The sequence below is a fragment of the Aquarana catesbeiana genome, linkage group LG03 (assembly GCF_042186555.1).
Source record: "Aquarana catesbeiana isolate 2022-GZ linkage group LG03, ASM4218655v1, whole genome shotgun sequence".
Lineage (NCBI taxonomy): Eukaryota > Metazoa > Chordata > Amphibia > Anura > Ranidae > Aquarana > Aquarana catesbeiana.
The window spans coordinates 393,059,553-393,074,108 of NC_133326.1; positions in this window are offsets into that span (position 1 = coordinate 393,059,553).

Sequence of the window (14,556 nt, forward strand, 5' to 3'; positions counted from 1 at the left end):
GATAGATGATTGAGGATAGATAGAGAATTGGGATCAGCTGACTTAGCAGTTGGGGGAGTGAGGGTTACTAAAAAATAATTGGGGACACCACAAAAAAAAGCCTCTGGCACTCTGCCTGAATTTAAATCAAAAATAACATTTCAAAACATTTTAGGGGGTGTTTGGGGTAAAGCACTACTATAGAGCTGATAAAATACATTGTTAAGTGACTACATGAGGTGAATATAGGGCAGGAGACACCATGCTGGGGAGGTTATTGAAGGGCAAATATGTAGGAAGGACCTAAAATAATAATTACATAAAAATCCTGCATGAATGAGGACAAAGGGGACATTCACAGCATATTCCAATCATGGTAATTAGGGAATGAGGAAAGAAATACAATATATTAGCAAACATTAAATACAATAAAATGTGATATAAAAGGATAAAAATCTTACCTTCATATACTCCTTCTGCAAGACCTGGATGATGGCAGAACAGGTCTCTGGGATAATGATCCCCAGAGCCTGGGGGGAGATGCCTGTCGAGAACTTCAAGTCCTGCAGGCTTCTCCCTGTCGTCAAATACCGCAGGGTAGCGACCAACCTCTGCTCCGGAGTGATGGCTTGCCTCATGCAGGTATCCTGCCTGCTGATATAGGGGGATAGCAAAGCCAACAGAAGGTGAAACACGGGGTCCGTCATCCTGAGAAAGTTCCTGAAATCATCAGGATTATTCTCACGGATCTCACGGAGCAAAGGCATATGACAGAACTGGTCACGCTGAAGCAACCAATTCTTGGTCCATGAACTCCTCCCCACCCTGTTCATGGACTGGACTTGTGTCAAGGTCAGGACCCCAACACCAAGCCCCCGCACAGCACAAACTCTACGAGGAGTACGCATACGAAACATGGCTAGAAAACGGTCGGCTGCTCAGAACGAAGTAACAGAACGCACTGAAGAACAGCAAGGCCTGTGAAGAGCGACCTGAAAAACAGCAACGAGCGGGCAAGATCGCACAGAAAACTCCGATACGAACTGACTGCACGCACTGAAGAGCAGATACAAACCCACAAGCACAAACTGAACGGCAGAAAACGATCTGAAAGCCACGAGTCTGAAAAAGCGCGAATCGTCTCTCACCAAACTTTTACTAACACGAGATTAGCAAAAGGAGCCCAAAGGGTGCCGCGCTTGGTTCTGAACCGGCCTTTTCTAGTCTAGTCGTACGTGGTGTACGTGACCGCGTGGTTGGCGATCGGAAATTCCGACAACTTTGTGCGACCGTGTGTAGACAAAAAAAGTTTGAGCCAACATCCGTCGGAAAAAATCCTAGGATTTTGTTGTCGGAATGTCCGAACAAAGTCCGACCGTGTGTACGCCCTATTAATGTGATAGGGCAGTTAGTGTTAGCCCCCTTTAGGTCTAGGGTACCCCCTAACCCCCCTTAATAAAGTTTTAACCCCTTGATCACCCCCCGTCGCCAGTGTCACTAAGCGATCATTTTTCTGATTGCTGTATTAGTGTCACTGGTGACGCTAGTTAGGGCGGTAAATTTATAGCGTCAGGGACCCCCATATACTACCTAATAAAGGTTTTAACCCTTAGATTGCCCCCTAGTTAACCCTTTTACCAGTGATCACCGTATAAGTGTTACGGATGACGCTGGTTAGTTAGTTTATTTTTTATAGTGTCAGGGCACCCGCCGTTTATTACCATATAAAGGTTTAGCCCCCTGATCGCTCGGCGAGTGATATAACTTAGGTTTTAGGGTCAGATAGGGTCTGCGTCACCCCAGGCAGCATCAGGTTAGTGCCAGTAGTGCTAACACCCATGCACGCAGCATACACCTCCCTTAGTGGTATAGTATTTGAATGGATCAATATCTGATCCGATCAGATCTATACTAGCGTCCCCAGTGGTTTAGGGTCCCCAAAAATGCAGTGTTAGAGGGATCAGCCCAGATACCTGCTAGCACCTGCGTTTTTCCCCTCCGCCCGGCCCAGCCCAGCCCACCCAAGTGCAGTATCGATCGATCACTGTCACTTACAAAACACTAAACGCATAACTGCAGTGTTCGCAGAGTCAGGCCTGATCCCTGAAATCGCTAACAGTTTTTTTGGTAGCGTTTTGGTGAACTGGCAAGCACCAGTGGCCTAGTACACCCCGGTCGTAGTCAAACCAGCACTGCAGTAACACTTGGTGATGTGGCGAGTCCCATAAGTGCAGATCAAGCTGGTGAGGTGGCAAGCACAAGTAGTGTTCCGCTGCCACCAAGAAGAAGACAAACACAGGCCCGTCGTGCCCATAATGCCCTTCCTGCTGCATTCGCCAATCCTAATTGGGAACCCACCACTTCTGCAGCACCGGTACTTCCCACATTCACATCCCCAACCAAATGCAGTCGGCTGCATGAGAGGCATTTTCTTTATGTCCTCCCAAGTACCCCTACCCAACGAACCCCCCAAAAAAGATGTCGTGTCTGCAGCAAGCGCGGATATAGGCGTGACATCCGCTATTATTGTCCCTCCTGTCCTGACAATCTGGGTCTTTGCGAATGTTTTGAACGCTACCATACACTAGTTGAGTATTAGTGTAGGGTACAGCATTGCACAGACTAGGCACACTATCACAGGGTCTCCCAAGATGCCATCGCATTTTGAGAGACCCGAACCTGGAACCGGTTACAGTTATAAAAGTTACAGTTATAAAAAAAAGTGTACAAAAAAAAAAACACAAAAAAAAACAAAAATAGTTGTCGTTTTATTGTTCTCTCTCTCTCTCTAGTCTCTCTCTATTGTTCTGCTCTTTTTTACTGTATTCTATTCTGCAATGTTTTATTGTTATTATGTTTTATCATGTTTGCTTTTCAGGTATGCGATTTTTTATACTTTACTGTTTACTGTGTTTTATTGTTAACCATTTTTTTGTTTTCAGGTACGCCATTCAGCTGCAGCGTGGATTTATTTATCTTGACAGCAACAGCATTTGCTCCCACGATATAAAAAGCTGTGACTCCAGCGGAGGTGATATATGCTGAAGCATGGGGGCAGCAGGGGTGGAGAAGCGATTTGCTCCTAACTTTTGGGGCGGATGCCCCCATGCTTCTGCATATATAAATGGTGCATGTATGCCCATCATTAGAAGCGGGTGGATGAAGGGAGGTATTCTAATGGTGGGCATACCCACGAATCAATCTCTTTTTTTCGTTCAGCCCACAGGCTGCATGAAAAAAAAGATTACAATATATGCCCAACAAGGACCAGCAACATACTGGTATGTTGCTGGACTTTGAGTGGTTATACCAGAATGATGCCTGCAGGTTTAGGTATCATCTCGGTATCATTCTTTTCAGCCAGTGGTTGGCTTTCATGTAAAAGCAATCCTAGCAGCTAATTAGCCTCTAGACTGCTTTTACAAGCAGTGGGAGGGAATGTCCCCCCTCCCACCGTCTTCTATGTTTTTCTCTGGCTTTCCTGTCCCAAAAAGGAACCTGAGAATGCAGCCGGTGATTCCGCCAGCTGACCATAGAGCTGATCAGAGACCAGAATGGCTCCAATCATCTCTATGGCCTAGAAAACCGGAAGCTAGGAGCATTTCATGACTTAGATTTCGCCGGATGTAAACAGCGCCATTGGGAAATCGGGAAAGCATTTTATCACACCGATCTTGGTGTGGTCAGATGCTTTGAGGGCAGAGGAGAGATCTAGGGTCTAATAGACCCCATTTTTTTCAAAAAAGAGTACCTGTCACTACCTATTGCTATCATAGAGGATATGTACATTTCCTGACATAACAATAAAAATGATAAAAAAAAAAAAATGAAAGGAACAGTTTAAAAATAAGATACAAAAGCAAAAAAAATAATAAAGAAAAAAAAAAGCACCCCTGTCCCCCCTGCTGTCGCGCAAAGGCGAACGCAAGCGTTGGTCTGGCGTCAAATGTAAACAGATGCGGGCGGTGTCCGGGTGTCTCCCAGGTCCCTCGCTGATCACAATCCCACTTAGGCCCACGCTCAATACGCAAGATTTTGCTGTTTTATTAGAAACTTGAAACACTGCCAGAGAGATCTTTACTCTCATTACTCTCATTCCTCTTTTCCCTCTGATTTCTTTTACTTTTCTTTTATTTTCCTACTGCCTTTCTGATTACACTTTCCCATCCTTTGCCCCCTCACCCCCACTCCCCAGGATCGTGGACGAACTTCACATTGTGACCTTAAATGCTAAAGGACTTAACGTCCCAGAAAAGAGACGAATGCTACAAAATGATATGAAACGCATGAAGGCAGACATCGTTCTGCTGCAAGAGACCCACTTCAGGGAAAATGCTTTTCCCATCCTGAAAAACAGATACTACCCGACGGTATACCATTCAACGTATTCAGAGGCCAAATCCAGAGGTGTTTCCATTCAGATATCGACTAAAATCCCTTGGTCCCTGACTGCTATAAAGACAGACCCGGAGGGAAGATACCTCTTCCTCAAGGGCACGATAGGTGAAGTGAAGGTGACTATAGCCAATTTATACGCCCCAAATTGCCACCAAGACGTTTTCATCAGGAAACATCTGAAACTCCTTCAAAAATTCTCAGAGGGCCAACTCATTGTGGGTGGAGATCTAAATATCCCCCTCCTCCCTTCAGAAGATACCTCGACCGGATCCTCTTCCATACACAAAGGAACACACAAAGCCATTCACTCGGCTCTGCATACAGTACAATTAATAGATGTTTGGCGTCTTTTTCACCCCGGCGATTGGGACTATACATTCTACTCCCGCCCACACCAAACGTACTCACGTATAGATTACCTATTGATACCCCATAGACAACTACAAGCAGTCAGGAGCACCACTATAGGCTCCACTACATGGTCAGACCATGCCCCAGTTATGATGCGCTATGCTTTGACAGACTTCTACAGGGGACAAAGAAGTCCATGGAGACTGAACGAGAGCCTACTGCAGGACCCGGAGATGCTAGCAGCTTTCACCAGGGAAATAACACACTATTTCCAAACCAATCACACCAGCAACACGGGTCTTGTATGGGAAACCCACAAAGCAGTGATACGGGGCATCCTCATACAACATGGTTACCGCCTTAAAAAACTGAGGACTGAACAAATGACTTTACTGATAAACAAGTTACAGGCACTAGAAATTATGCATAAACAGACCCCGACCAGACAACTGGGAATTGATTTGGACACGGTCCGTACGCAGATCACTGACTTACTTTATTATAAAGCTAAGGCGGCAATGCAAATTACCCGGAAAAAAAGTCTACGAATCTGGCAACAAATGTGGCAGACTGCTGGCACAATCCTTACAGACTCAAAGGTCAGCATTAGGGATGAGCTTCGAGTTCGAGTCGAACTCATGTTCTACTCGAACATTGGCTGTTCGCAAGTTCGCCGAACAGCGAACAATTTGGGGTGTTCGCGGCAAATTCGAATGCCGCGGAACACCCTTTAAAAGTCTATGGGAGAAATCAAAAGTGCTAATTTTAAAGGCTTATATGCAAGTTATTGTCATAAAAAGTGTTTGGGGACCTGGGTCCTGCCCCAGGGGACATGGATCAATGCAAAAAAAAGTTTTAAAAACGGACGTTTTTTCAGGAGCAGTGATTTTATTAATGCTTAAAGTCAAACAATAAAAGTGTAATATCCCTTTAAATTTCGTACCTGGGGGGTGTCTATAGTATGCCTGTAAAGGGGCGCATGTTTCCCGTGTTTAGAACAGTCTGACAGCAAAATGACATTTTGAAGGAAAAAACTCATTTAAAACTACCGCGGCTATTGCATTGCCGACAATACACATAGAAGTTCATTGATAAAAACGGCATGGGAATTCCCCACAGGGCAACCCCGAACCAAAATTAAAAAAAAAAAATGATGTGGGGGTCCCCCTAAATTCCATACAAGGCCCTTCGGGTCTGGTATGGATATTAAGGGGAACCCCAGCCAAAATTTAAAAAAAAAATTGACGTGGGGTTCCCCCTAAATTCCATACCAGACCCTTCAGGTCTGGTATGGATTTTAAGGGGAACCCCGCGCCAAAAAAAAAAAAAAAAAACGGCGTGGGGTCCCCCTAAAAATCCATACCAGACCCTTATCCGAGCACGCAACCTGGCAGGCCGCAGGAAAAGAGGGGGGGACGAGAGTGCGGCCCCCCCCCCCCCTCCTGAACCGTACCAGGCCACATGCCCTCAACATTGGGAGGGTGCTTTGGGGTAGCCCCCCAAAGCACCTTGTCCCCATGTTGATGAAGACAAGGGCCTCATCCCCACAACCGTGGCCGGTGGTTGTGGGGGTCTGCGGGCGGGGGGCTTATCGGAATCTGGAAGCCCCCTTTACCAAGGGGACCCCCAGATCCCGCCCCCCCCCCTGTGTGAAATGGTAAGGGGTTACTTACCCCTACCATTTCACTAAAAAACTGTCAAAAATGTTAAAAATGACAAGAGACAGTTTTTGACAATTCCTTTATTTAAATGCTTCTTCTTTCTTCCTTCATCTTCTTCTTCTTCTGGTTCTTCTGGCTCTTCTGGTTCTTCCTCCGGCGTTCTCGTCCAGCATCTCCTCCGCGGCGTCTTCTATCTTCTTCTCCTCGGGCCGCTCCGCACCCATGGCATGAGGGGGGAGGCTCCCGCTCTTCTCTTCATCTTCTTCTTCATCTTCATCTTCTTCTTCATCTTCTTCTTCTTCTTCTTCTTCTCTTCTTCATCTCTTCTTCCTTCTTCATTTCTTCTGCGGGCCGCTCCGCATCCATGCATGGAGGGAGGCTCCCGCTGTGTGACGGCGTCTCTTCGTCTGACGGTTCTTAAATAACGGGGGGCGGGGCCATCCGGTGACCCCGCCCCCCCCTCTGACGCACGGTGAATTGACGGGACTTCCCTGTGACGTCACGGGGAATGCCACAGGGAAGTCCCGTCATGTCCCGTGCGTCAGAGGGGGGCGGGGTCACCGGGTGGCCCCGCCCCCCGTTATTTAAGAACCGTCAGACGAAGAGACGCCGTCACACAGCGGGAGCCTCCCTCCATGCATGGATGCGGAGCGGCCCGCAGAAGAAATGAAGAAGGAAGAAGAGATGAAGAAGAGAAGAAGAAGAAGAAGAAGAAGATGAAGAAGAAGATGAAGATGAAGAAGAAGATGAAGAGAAGAGCGGGAGCCTCCCCCCTCATGCCATGGGTGCGGAGCGGCCCGAGGAGAAGAAGATAGAAGACGCCGCGGAGGAGATGCTGGACGAGAACGCCGGAGGAAGAACCAGAAGAGCCAGAAGAACCAGAAGAAGAAGAAGATGAAGGAAGAAAGAAGAAGCATTTAAATAAAGGAATTGTCAAAAACTGTCTCTTGTCATTTTTAACATTTTTGACAGTTTTTTAGTGAAATGGTAGGGGTAAGTAACCCCTTACCATTTCACACAGGGGGGGGGGCCGGGATCTGGGGGTCCCCTTGGTAAAGGGGGCTTCCAGATTCCGATAAGCCCCCCGCCCGCAGACCCCCACAACCACCGGCCACGGTTGTGAGGATGAGGCCCTTGTCTTCATCAACATGGGAACAAGGTGCTTTGGGGGGCTACCCCAAAGCACCCTCCCAATGTTGAGGGCATGTGGCCTGGTACGGTTCAGGAGGGGGGGGGGGGCCGCACTCTCGTCCCCCCCTCTTTTCCTGCGGCCTGCCAGGTTGCGTGCTCGGATAAGGGTCTGGTATGGATTTTTAGGGGGACCCCACGCCGTTTTTTTTTTTTTTTTTTGGCGCGGGGTTCCCCTTAAAATCCATACCAGACCTGAAGGGTCTGGTATGGAATTTAGGGGGAACCCCACGTCAATTTTTTTTTAAAATTTTGGCTGGGGTTCCCCTTAATATCCATACCAGACCTGAAGGGCCTTGTATGGAATTTAGGGGGACCCCCACATCATTTTTTTTTTTTAATTTTGGTTCGGGGTTGCCCTGTGGGGAATTCCCATGCCGTTTTTATCAATGAACTTCTATGTGTATTGTCGGCAATGCAATAGCCGCGGTAGTTTTAAATGAGTTTTTTCCTTCAAAATGTCATTTTGCTGTCAGACTGTTCTAAACACGGGAAACATGCGCCCCTTTACAGGCATACTATAGACACCCCCCAGGTATGAAATTTAAAGGGATATTACACTTTTATTGTTTGACTTTAAGCATTTTTAAAATCACTGCTCCTGAAAAAACGGCCGTTTTTAAAACTTTTTTTTGCATTGATCCATGTCCCCTGGGGCAGGACCCAGGTCCCCAAACACTTTTATTGACAATAACTTGCATATTAGCCTTTAAAATTAGCACTTTTGATTATTCATGTTCGTGTCCCATAGACTTTAACGGTGTTCGCGTGTTCGAACAAATTTTTTTCCTGTTCGCATGTTCTGGTGCGAACCGAACAGGGGGGTGTTCGGCTCATCCCTAGTCAGCATCTTATATACCTCACATAACCTCACACATAAGCCAAAAAACGACCCTCCCCCAACAAATTACAAATGAATTTAAATCTTTCTACGAGAAACTATATAATATTCCCACAACACATCCACCAGCTGAGCGTATGAGGGAATACTTGACTGACTCTCTAATGCCCACATTGTCTACTGAAACATGTGATCTGTTAGAAGAACCTATAACACTACCTGAATTACAAACAGCAATAGGAAGCACCAAACCGGGGAAAGCTCCGGGCCCAGATGGACTAACAATTCAATATTATAAAGCTCTCCTGCCATCCCTGGGAGTCCACATGGTAAAGCTGTTTAACAGCCACACAGAGGGGGGCAGGTTCCACAGCTCTACCTTGCAGGCCCAGATATCGGTCATCCCAAAACAAGGGAAAGATCCAACCCAGTGTGGAAGCTACCTGCCAATCTCCCTGCTCAATACGGATCTCAGGCTGTTCACCAAAATAATAGCTTCCAGGCTACAGTTGTACCTCCCTCACTTAATTCACTTAGATCAGGTGGGTTTCGTGCCCACCAGAGAGGCAAGAGATAACACTATTAAGGTTCTGAACCTAATCCACACAGCCAACCACACAAAAACACAGAGCGTCTTCGTCAGCACAAATGCTGAAAAAGCATTCGACCATGTAAACTGGGCCTTTATGTTCGAAACAGAGTTGGTAACAACATGTTGAGATGGATAATGGCAGTTTACACAACACCGACCGCTAGAGTCAGGGCAAACGGGACGCTGTCGGACCTGTTCCCAATCACCAATGGGACGAGACAGGGTTGCCCTCTCTCTCCCCTCCTCTTCGCTCTATCTCTTGAACCCTTTCTATGCCACGTAAGACTAAACCCTAACATCAATGGGGTGGAGATAAATCAAACCCAATACAAGGTGTCAGCATACCCGGACGACCTCATGTTCTCAATTACGAACCCAACAATATCCCTCCCGAATCTTCTTAAAGAGTTCGAACTATACGGTAACCTTTCTAATTTAAAGATCAACTTCGCTAAATCAGAAGCTATGGGGGTTGGAATTCCACACTCACAGCTATTATACCTCCAATCCAGCCTTCATTTGAAATGGAACATCACGGCTCTAAAGTATCTAGGTACACAGATTCCTCACACGTTTTCACGGCTCTATGAATTAAATTTTCCACCATTGCTTAAAACAATACAAGGACTTCTAAACAACTGGGGCGCGGGCAACATACTGAAAATGTCCATACTCCCAAAATTCCTCTACCTTATGCAAGCACTACCTGTAAACATACCTGCACCTTTTTTCAAGAAGGTACAATCGACATTTATGGAATTCGTATGGGCTAAACAAAGACCGAGACTTGCAAACAAAATATTGGTTCTTCCCAAACAGTCCAGTGGCCTAACACTACCAGATGTACGTGCCTACTATCAGGCAGTTCACCTGGGAACATTAATTGACTGGTGTCATCACCGGGAGACCAAGCTCTGGACTAGTCTGGAACAAAACCAAAGCCAAGTTCCTCTTCGGAGGGCTCCTTGGTGTCACTCGGCTATCCCGGTAGAGATTAGGAGACACCCATTAATAGGAAACACTATACAAATCTGCGCTCGACTTCTTACGCGGGCAACCCTGTCGTCGTTGAATTCCCCTTTATACCCAATATTAGGGAACCCATTGTTCACACCAGGGCTACAAGATGCGGTATTTGGGAATCTAGTTAGGCTGGACCTACATCAAGCCTCCCACTTTAGCGTTGGAGGACGCTGGAAAACAACCGCAGAACTTACTGACCCTACAGGCCCATATAGACTGGACTTCCTGAGGGCATTTCAGCTGAGTCATTTCCTCAAAATCATCCAACCCCCCGCGAGCGGACAGATACCCACCACATTTGAAGACATATTCTCAACTCCGGGGATTCTACCACATACACTTTCTCTGACCTACAACATCCTAAATACACCCCCATCAGACTTTGTTCCACCAGGTCTAAACAAATGGGAGAAAGAACTGAACTGTAGCTTTAGCATGACCAAGAAACAACAAATACTGAGATTCACACACAAATCCTCCATATGCGCCAAAACCCAAGAGACGAACTACAAAATTCTATCACCATGGTACAGAATCCCAGCACAGTTACACAGATTTTTCCCGGCGGCATCTGACCTCTGTTGGCGGTGCCAAAAGGAAAAAGGGACACTACTGCATGTTTTTTGGTCATGCCCTAGACTGACGAACTTCTGGCAAACTGTTAGACAGACGATACGGAAATTTACAGATTACACTATTACTGATGACCCGACATTCTTCCTTCTGCATGCAGCAAACATCCCCATGAAGACATATAAAAAGTCCGTGCTTCGTCATCTTCTAGACGTAGCTAAAGCCTGCATTCCATTACATTGGAAGTCCACAACTCCACCATCCATAGCCTTATGGATCAAAAAAGTAGAAGAAATTAAACATATGGAAGACCTCATCCATTCTGCACAAAATAGACAGGATAAATTCTCCAAAACGTGGCAGCTGTGGAACATGTTCATATACTCTAACGAGGGTCAGGCTCTAAGAGAATCTACACTGGCTTAACTCAGTTTGCTGCATGCTGGACACAGGATAGTTAGCATTACAGTGGCACTACAACATATACTAAATTCGCTCCATGATCCTAGGGACCCCCCACCCTTTCCTTTCTTTTTTACTTCTCTCACTCTCACAGGACCTTTCTATAACTGTTTTGAAAAAAGGAAAAAGGAGGGAGGGAACACATGGGACCATATTATTCAATTTGCTACGGTTCTGTAAACAAGGCCTCATGATATTAACATACACACTCCCAGGTTAAGAGCTCCGTGATGCCACACGGTGCCTCAGAGTGATCCTAGTTTATCTGTCAATAACAATGCTTGTTGTACCATATAGGTATGTTATGTAATGATCTGTGGTGAAGATATACTGTATGTTGTATTGCATTGGTCTATGTGGTCCCCCTCTGTCTGTTATAAATAAAAAATTTAAATACAAATGTAAACAGCAATTGCACCATGCATGTGAGGTATCACCAGGAAGGTCAGATTGAGGGCAGTAATTTTAGCAGTAGACCTCCTCTGTAAATCTAAAGTGGTAACCTGTAAAGGCTTTTAAAGGCTCCTAAAAATGTATGTAGTTTGTCGCCACTGCACGTTTGTGCGCAATTTTAAAGTATGTCATGTTTGGTATCCATGTACTTGGCCTAAGATCATCTTTTTTATTTCATCAAACATTTGGGCAATATAGTGTGTTTTAGTGCATTAAAATTAAAAAAGTGTGTTTTTTCCCCAAAAAATAAGTTTGAAAAATCGCTGCGCAAATACTGTGTGAAAAAAAAACATGAAACACCATTTTAATCTGTAGGGACTTTGCTTTAAAAAATATATAATGTTTGGGGGTTCAAAGTAATTTTCTTGCAAAAAAAAAAAATTTCATGTAAACAAATAGTGTCAGAAAGGGCTTTGTCTTCAAGTGGTTAGAAGAGTGGGTGATGTGTGACATAAGCTTCTAAATGTTGTGCATAAAATGCCAGGACAGTTCAAACCCCCCCCCCAAATATCCCCATTTTGGAAAGTAGACACCCCAAGCTGTTTGCTGAGAGGCATGTCGAGTCCATGGAATATTTTATATTGTGACCCAAGTTGCAGGAAAAAGACAATTTTTTTTTGCACAAAGTTGTCACTAAATGATATATTGCTCAAACATGCCATGGGAATATGTGAAATTACACCCCAAAATACATTCTGTTGCTTCTCCTGAGTACGGGGATACCACATGTGTGAGACTTTTTGGGAGCCTAGCTGCATACAGGACCCCAAAAACCAAGCACCACCTTCAGGGTTTCTAAGGGTGTAAATTTTTGATTTCACTCCTCACTGCCTATCACAGTTTCGGAGGCCATGGAATGCCCAGATGGCACAACCCCCCCAAATGACCCCCTTTTTGAAAGTAGACACCCCAAGCTATTTGCTGAGAGGTATGGTGAGTATTTTGCAGACCTTGCTTTTTGTCACAAAGTTTTGAAAATTGAAAAAAGAAAAAAAAATAATACATTTTCCTTTCCTTTCTTCATTTTCAAAAACAAATGAGAGCTGCAAAATACTCACCATGCCTCTCAGCAAATAGCTTGGGGTGTCTACTTTCCAAAATGGGGTCATTTGGGGGTTTGTGCCATCTTGGCATTTTATGGCCTTGGAAACTGTGATAGGTAGTGAGGAGTGAAATAAAAAATTTACACCCTTAGAAATCCTGAAGGCGGTGCTTGGTTTTCGGGACACCGTACGCAGCTAGGCTCCCAAAAAGTCCCACACATGTGGTATCCCCATACTCAGGAGAAGCAGCAGAATGTATTTTGGGGTGCAATTCCACATATGCCCATGACCTGTGTGAGCAATATATCATTTAGTGACAACTTTTTGTAAGTTTTTTTTTTTTTTGTCCTTATTCAATCACTTGGGACAAAAAAAATTAATATTCAATGGGCTCAACATGCCTCTCGGCAATTTCCTTGGGGTGTCTACTTTCCAAAATGGGGTAATTTGGGGGGGGGGGGTTGTACTGCCCTGCCATTTTAGCACCTCAAGAAATGAGATAGGCAGTCATAAACTAAAAGCTGTGTAAATTCCAGAAAATGTACCTTAGTTTGTAGATGCTATAATTTTTGCGCAAACCAATAAATATACGCTTATTGACATTTTTTTTACCAAAGACATGTGGCTGAATACATTTTGGACTAAATGTATGACTAAAATTGAGTTATTGTATTTTTTTTATAACAAAAAGTAGAAAATATAATTTTTTTTAAAAATTTTTGGTCTTTTTCCGTTCATAGTGCAAAAAATAAAAACCGCAGAGGTGATCAAATAGCATCAAAAGGAAGCTCTATTTGTGAGAACAAAAGGATGCAAATTTCATTTGGGTACAGCATTGCATGACCGTGCAATTAGCAGTTAAAGCAACACAGTGCCAAATTGTAAAAAGTGCTCTGGTCAGGAAGGGGGTAAATCCTTCAGGGGCTGAAGTGGTTAACAGATGCTACTTGTAGGTAAAGCCAAAGTCCTACTTTTTAGGTTTTTTTTAAAAGAATATATACCGTAAATACAATCAGGTAGGACTTAAAATTTCTTTATATTTCATGTGCTTCATGGCATATGAGAAAGATTCAAGTACATCACAGGAAAATGCATCCCTATTTAGTTAGCTCTTCATTTCTCAGGTTGTAAATGTGTAAAGAAAATCTATCAAGGACATTCAAGAACAAAAAAGAGAAGCAAGGCAAACTGTTCCCGATCTCTGTGAGGGTGACTGTTTTTTCCATTTCAAAGAACACAGAGGCTAGAACATAATAATTCATTAGATGGCTGATGTGAGAAACACACTATTCTTTCTGTTATGTTTTATTATAAAGATGAGCTGACTGGTGGATAAACAGTGACAGCGGATTTCTGTATAATAATAAAATAACCCTAGAAAACATCAGACAGTTGTGTTGATTGTTGCCATTCAAGTCAATCAACCACCTGTGCAAGCTGTTTGTCTCTGCAAGGCTCCAAACCTATTTTAATTAAAAGTACTGGCTTTGTTCCTAGTTTCATTTAAGTCAAATTGCAGAATATCTGGCTGCACCTACACAATGATGTTTAACAGGGGATTGAAAAGATGTATTAGCTACATCACATTTTAGTGCTTGCTTTTCAAACTTTAGAGGGTGATTTAATAATGTTTTCACTTTGAGCATCCACCGTCTCTTCATTACCACCTTGTCCTTTAGTGGTAAGTAAAGCAAGTAAGCATGGAACCTGTATTCTGTATCAGATTTAAAAGCCATTTTTAAAAGGCCATTTAATTAAACAACAAATACTACTTTATATAAATAATTTCTCCTTGACATGATAGCGCACTGCTGTTTTGTGCTTCTTACTAGAAATAGGAATAAATTGAATTTTTTAGTGCATGCTCAGAAGATGTTGTTTAGCTGAAAGACTTGATAGCAGCAATTGAATGGCTCCAACAGGCCACATACTAGGCATTCGGCAGTAACATGCGCAAGTGAGTATAAGACTGAGAAGACTGAGTAAAAAAAC